Raw genomic sequence first — 7,185 nt, forward strand, 5'->3', positions numbered from 1 at the left:
TATAAAAAAGAATTGTGGATGGTTCAAATGTAATGATACTACCATTGCTGTAAGACAAAGATTACCAGCAAATCTTGCGAACGCTTACTTAATATTCATAAAACCAAAATTTTATGCGTAATCTGTGTATGAACATAAGGAAAACTTCAACTTCAAAACAATGCACAGTTAGAAAGTTAGAATATGCCAACATGTATCTAACTGCCCCAAGATTCTGCAACAAGCAAACAGATACATAAATACCACTAAAATGTAACAAGAAATAAACAGTTAGAATATGCCAACAGGTATCTAACTGCCCCAAGGTTCTGCAACAAGCAAACAGATAAATAAATTCCACTAAAATCAAACAAGAAATATACAATTAGAATACAAACTACCTGCATTAACATGTGATCTTTTCTTTTATCACAGAGATTGAAAAAGAATGTCTGGTCCAATTACCCATGTCATGAAAAAACTGCATTCAACCACAAAAAAATCAACCAGTAAGTATATAATAAATGTACTCACAAACACCGCTGCATAACACACCCTTTCAAGCAAACATCTAACCATACACCACAATCCAAAATGTTTACTTCCATGGGTACTTTATGCCGCAGTGCTTGTTACAAACTCTACAATCTTAACTGCATAGCCTAGCCAAAACTTCACATACAAACTCTTGTTTGATGGGTGTTTGATTGTATGGGTGTGTTATGCTGCGGTGGTTGTGGTTGTGGGCAGGGCTTAGAGTCTTGGGTGCATGACCCAAGGCTCTAGGCTCTAGGCCCTGGCCACAACAACCACAGCATAACACACCCATGCTACCAAACATTTTGACTGTGGTATGTGGGCTGCTTATAAGGGATATTAATTAGAATCAATGCTCTACTAACAACCCAAAACCAACATCATACTAAAGTAAAATAGCTAGTAGTGTGCCCAGCATTTAGTTTGTCTGCGGACAGCCATGGTAACCGCTTACATCGCGAACACATCAGGAGCACCTGCCACTTAAGCAAATACCGCATTTGACCCATCTCTTACTCCATCACCCTCCCCAAGCACTCCTACAGACCAACACACTCCCCAAAATAGCATTTTGCCTCTGTTCGCCTCCACGCTGTCCGCGGATCCAAGAGAGCGGGTACATCAAAACAATGTGACGCACCTCACGACTCACCCCAGCCAATCAGCGAACATGTCATGACATGATGCAAGTGCTCAGCCAATCAGTGTCCTGTCCATGGAGTGAACAGGAAAGTGTATCCGCGGAGCGGACATAGATATCACAACATTTTTTTACTTACATTTTGATAATTTAAAAAAAACCTACTGGACGGATTTACACCAAATTAACTAAAGCACGCTTTTGCGACCAAGCCACCGCTCCTGCCGTAAATTTGGGGAAAATCCATCCAGCGGTTTGGACTGTAGGTATTTTTGGATGACATTTTCAGAAAGATAACTTTATTCCTGGCCCCTTTAACCTGAAAAATGGTGGGCTAATTCATATCAAGGTGGAAAAACTATTAAGAAGACAACAAAATGCTGTTTTTATCCTAGTCCCATTCATTTTCCAAAAGAGAAATAGTGCATTGTTTGAAAACCCGTAGTGCCAAACCACTAGGTGAATTTTCACCAAATAAGGAACATGTTGGGCACAAAGTGCCACAGATGTGCCTTTTGCTGGTTTGGGGTAAATCGGCTGAGTATTTTTGTAAATATTTGAGGGAAAGGGGAATGCCTCTGGCTCCCCAAAAACGTTTTTTGCAGCAGAGAGCCTGAGAGGCTTTTCAGAAATGATAAGCGTCCATTTCCTTTGTTTTATACAAGCAATTCCCACGGTAGTACAGAGGGAAGACGAAAATAAAAAGTGTCCAAAATGGTAGATGGATGAGGAAAATGGGTGTATTCATATCAGGGGTATGGGTAAATAGGAGCATATGTTTTGTTGGTTTATTTTGGGAATGGCTGGGGAGCCTGTTTGGTGGAGAAGGTTTTCGGTTTATTGGGGGAATCCTGTGGGAATCTTGCAGTATTAACGCTGTATCAGAGCAAGACATGATTGGAAAAAGCAATGTGTCAAACGAAACGGAGAGTGGGGGGACCTATAAAAGAGGAGGAAGGTACATGGTGAGTGCCATGGTAATCACTCTGTATTATCACAACAATCGCATACAGTGAATATAATGGAAAACCAATAACGAATGGCAATTTTAACGAAACGAAAATAACAAAAAAATAGCAGTTTTAAAAAAAAGAAATATATGTGAGGGTGGAGTAAAGAATACATTCTTGTGGGGAGGGGTCTGGGGTGGGTTTTAAGCAAGGGGAAACAGTGTTTCGGGGGGAACCTCCAAAAAGAAAAAGAAAAAGAAATATTGTTTTCGTTATTTTCTCTTAGTTAAAATTGGATTTGTTATTTTTTCATTTGTTTATATCACATGGAACCCAAAACAATAATTACCGGTAATCATTTTAATGGGAATAAAAAATTACCAACAAAGAAACTATTAATTGGTAGTGAGATAAATCATTTTGGGAATAAAAGGGGAAAAACATGGACCACTGGGGCTCAGCCAGTCTTTCAAACTTGCAGAGAGGAAGGATTTCCTACAATGACAGTGGACACTGACAGTTGCTGAAAAGGCCAGTGGAGCCTGAGGCTGCTGGCCATGGATGTAGGGCATGGTTGGTGTGAGCTGGTTAAGTATTAAACAGTGTGACAAATCCAAGGATGCCGTCACTGCTTCCGAAGAGGGAGCCCCTTCCCATGAGGCTAGGGTGGTGCGGTCACTACCGATAGTCCCACTGGAGGCAGTACTCAGTGGGTGGATCTCATGGGAGTGGAAACCCCCTTTGCGACCAGTGACAACCACATGGGGAGAATACAGTATTCTCACCAGTCACATGATCCTGGACCCCCTTAGCACAGTTATCCCATATTTCCTTCAACTCCTTCCTCTTTAATCCTAACCTCACACAATATGTACTTTTCTAAAGCAGTCCAGGTAGAGAGTACTGAGACAAGGAAGATACTTAGTGAGTTACCACATCAGCACTCACTTAGTACTGAGATGATGAGGAGGGGGGAGCAATACCAAATAACGATCAAACCCCCTTTTACCAGTGTAGTGGTTCACAACAATTGATTGGAAGAAACAAGATAAAAAATGAAGAGGGGCTTGACAGATCATAAAGCCCTCCCCAGAGGTACTGCGAGAGCCAGTGCATGCCTGACATGCAGGCCGGTGCTGACTGGGATGCTGAGAATAGAGAGAGAGAATCTGAGGCTGGTCCAGGGCGGGAGGAATGCATGGCCCGCAGATGGACTAAGACTCTGGGCACCCTAGAGACCTGGAAAGAGTGAGAGTGCAAGGCTACGCTGTCCCAGAAGGAAAGAAGAATGCAGAGATGCTGCAGATGCTGTAGAGGAAGGGAAGCTCGAGTAAGTTATCAGAGCCCCGCAAATGAGTCCAACTACCTCAAGGAAGCCAGAACTCACGCAGAACATACCACAGGGTACACAGGTACCCAAAAAGGCACTGAAGGATCAAGGAGGTGGTGTCACCCTCGTTCCTCCATGCTCCTCGAACCCCGGACCTGTCACCAATGAGGTACCTCAGGACGCCTCACTATCCGCCCTGCTCTTCAAACTCTACGTGAGCCCCCTCCTTGCTCTTTTTGCTAACATTACCTAACCTGCTACAGCTAAGCAAATGACACACAGATCATCTTCAAGATCCCTAAGACTTCTTTATCCCCCATCCCGACGTCAGCTCATGACTCACAGACGTCTACCACTGGATGATAGCTGACCACATCCCCCTCAGCCCTGGAAAATCAGAAATCATGATCTGTGAGAAGATGACACTCTTCCCACAACCCACCCTTGCCATACTTCCTAGGTCCTCCTCTCACCGCATCCAACTCAGTAAAGATCCTGGGATGTACCTTGGATGCAGATCTGACACTTTCACACCACATATGCTCTGTGTCTAAATCTTGCTATATATACCTCTGCATTCTCAGACACATATTTCCTTACCTCACTTACCCTCACAGAATCACAGCAATCATGACTGTCGCCCTCTCCTGCCTAGACTACGCTAACTCCCTTTACCTGGGCGCCACTGCATTTCAACTCAGACAACTCCAACTGGTCCAAAACAATGCATCTGGGCTCCTGCTAGCCCGTGGCCCCAGAGAGCTCATCACACCCACTCTCTGTGCACTACAATGGGTCCCTGTCAGGCGGCAGTTCACTTTCAAAGCCATGTGCATCACCCAATATGCACAAGACAGGCCCAAAATACCTTCAACACAAGCTCACCCATTACCAACCCAGTAGAATCCTGCGACCAGGCACCACATCCTTCTTGTCATCGTTCCTTTCAAATCCACAAGAATAGGGCCATTCTCCTTCTCCACCCAAGCTCCCACAATCTGGAACTCAATTCACCTTTGCATCCGCTGCCTAGAGGATCACCTTGCCTTTCGGAAGGCCTTCAAGACCTGGCTCCTCCCACCCCCCACATCCTGATGAACCCACGCAGCACTTTGGTTTATTTAATCCCCTGTCAGATAGGCCAAGGCATCAATGAAGCCATCATAGAAGGTACTGAGCGATGGAGCGAATAAACTCCAGCAGACCACAGGACAGAACCTGTGCCACATCTAAAAAAACAAAATAACCAGCCTGGACACAAGGGTACGCATCGCACGCCATGTCCACGGAAGATAACTTCAGGCACATCCACACACAAACGTATCTGCTATCATAGAATATTTGAAAACACTTCACACAACACCTCTACCATCAGAATGCACCTTTGTCCCACAACATAAATTCAGTATAACTGGACACATAATCAGTCTCTTGCACTCTCATACACTCCTGACAACCTCACAGCACCCATCAACAAGTCAACTCAAAATGGGTCTCTAGCAGGGAAACTGGCCACCCCTGTCTAACTTCGTATTGACTAAAATGCAAACACATATACGAAACTCTTCTGACGAATCTCCCATACCTTGCACTTCGGTCCCCCCAGGGGGGAAAAGGCACTATACAAATGGCAAATTACATCACATTACATTATACAAGACCCGTTTTTGGTGTAAAAATTTGAATTGCTTTTTTATACCAAATAGTGTGCTAAGCATGCTTTTTTTTTAAAATATCTGTTCTGTTTTATGGTAATGAAGCTGATACAGACAGAAATGCTCTTTGCGAAACAGAAGTCACACTTTAATAACAAATCATAGTCACAGGAAAGAGCCCTGTGTGATAACTCTGCATGGGGGTCCATAATCGAAACACAAACATAGTTCATATTACAGGGACTCCACAAATACTTTTAGACTGAAGGGCTCATTGGTCCTTTTTTTAAACACCCAGCTTTTGAGGAAAATACAAAAAACATGCCCCCCCCCATGAAACCTATCAAAACCTGAGACATCCTCACAGCCAGCAGATGATACAATGTTAACAAATGAACATTAAAATGATTTTCGATTTTCCTGAAAAGTCATGATCAACATATTCCACATATAAAAGCGGCGAGTCCAAGAGTCATCGATGAGAGACATGGGAACATGAACTTCGGTCCACTTGTCCAGGCGTTTGAAGTGTCTGGGCTGCTCAGAGCAAACTCCTATTGAATGTGGGTGCATGAATCAAAGAGATGGCATGGAGGTAGAGATACGAGGCAGTTGCAGCAGAAAATAAAAGCACACATGACAATCATGCATAGCAGGAGCAGAGGTTTAGATTATCAAAGGTATGCAAATAAAATAAATCAGACACATCGGCCAGTTCCATTTCAGTGTTAAACACATAACAAAAGAACTATATTTAAAAACTAAAACGCATTTCAAGATTTGGACAGGTTAGAGAAGTGGGAGGGGGGGATAAGAACAGTATGATCCAAAATGTATATTTTTTAATGTTTTGTGTGGCCTCCCGTCATTTTTTGATAACCTTGAATCACACCTTCCTCTTCCATTCCGAGCTCTTTGGGGCTGTAGGGGTCGGAAACGGCTCACCCTTCAAAAAGGAATATGAGGGACCTCCTAGCCACGCCCTGCCTTTGAGAGGAGGACTCTTTGAGCGTCTTGAGATGCGTGGTCATTTTTACTTTTAAGTGGACTTCACTGTGATCCTCACCAGATGACTTATGATGTATTCTCCAGTGTTCTTGTCCCCCAAATCCACAGTTGATGGTTTGGCTTCTTGCATTTCCATGGTGTTACCATGTGCCCCCTGAGTGCTGCTTGCTGACACAGGAATGCTGGCCCCTCCTACCTAGAACTGTTGTGAATTTGACAATGCATTCTTTCAGATGAGCAGTCTGTGTCACTGCTAGTTATTTGAATGGTAACGCCAGGGGAACAGATTCTAGAGTAGTCACCTGTTGCAGCTATTTACTGACAGAGTGACAGAGTACATGACGAGGAATGAGTTCATTTTCTGACAGATGGTGGACATTCTAATCTCCAATTTGATGAGGAGAGGCTTCAACGTTCGCATGTCTTCCAGAATTGAAAAAAAAACCTTATCTTTACATTGCGCCTCATTTTGTTTGATTGTCCCTGTTCCTTTGCCCAGAACGTTGCTGACCTGGAGTCATCAGGCTAATAGGCGGTGCCTGCAAGGCTCGTTAGTCCTTTGAACTGACTTGCATCAGCATAAAACAGCTCAACAATGCTAAAGAAGCGCTTTCACGGGGTGACAAGCGCGATGCGATGGAGATGGCAGCAACTATCAATGCAGCAGAATGAACCAACGACCAGCCGTGTGACCTGACAATCTCTGAAGACATGGTAGGAGGAGTCGACTGCTTACGATAGGAAAGGAGCTGTAAATATGATTTAAGACAGCCTACAGACTGCTCACCTAAGTTTATGCAAGTTGTACAGCCACACATTTCGAAGCAAATGAACTGTCATGTCGCTACCAAAATGACAAACTCTTTAAAGTCCATGCCTGAGACTGCAGAGCTAAGTAGCCCTCCCCAGGAAACAAGTATCATCACTAACCTTGCATATTTGGAGTCCAAACTGACCCTAATGAGTATTCACTCTCTTAGTATCACAAATACAAACACATTGGAGCCCCATATGCAAGGCTGATTGAGGCTGTGGATCTGCTGTGACTCTGGCACCTACTGAGGGTGCCACGGGCACAGCAGCTAC

General features: G+C 43.9%; 1 pseudogene; it reads right to left on the reverse strand.

The window, feature by feature from the left end:
• Positions 1-5,933: 5,933 nt before the first annotated feature.
• Positions 5,934-6,235, reverse strand: LOC138510801 (small ubiquitin-related modifier 1-like; annotated as a pseudogene).
• Positions 6,236-7,185: the final 950 nt, after the last annotated feature.

This window comes from Ambystoma mexicanum, chromosome 6p, assembly GCF_040938575.1.
Source record: "Ambystoma mexicanum isolate Mex_15411 chromosome 6p, UKY_AmexF1_1, whole genome shotgun sequence".
Taxonomy (NCBI): domain Eukaryota; kingdom Metazoa; phylum Chordata; class Amphibia; order Caudata; family Ambystomatidae; genus Ambystoma; species Ambystoma mexicanum.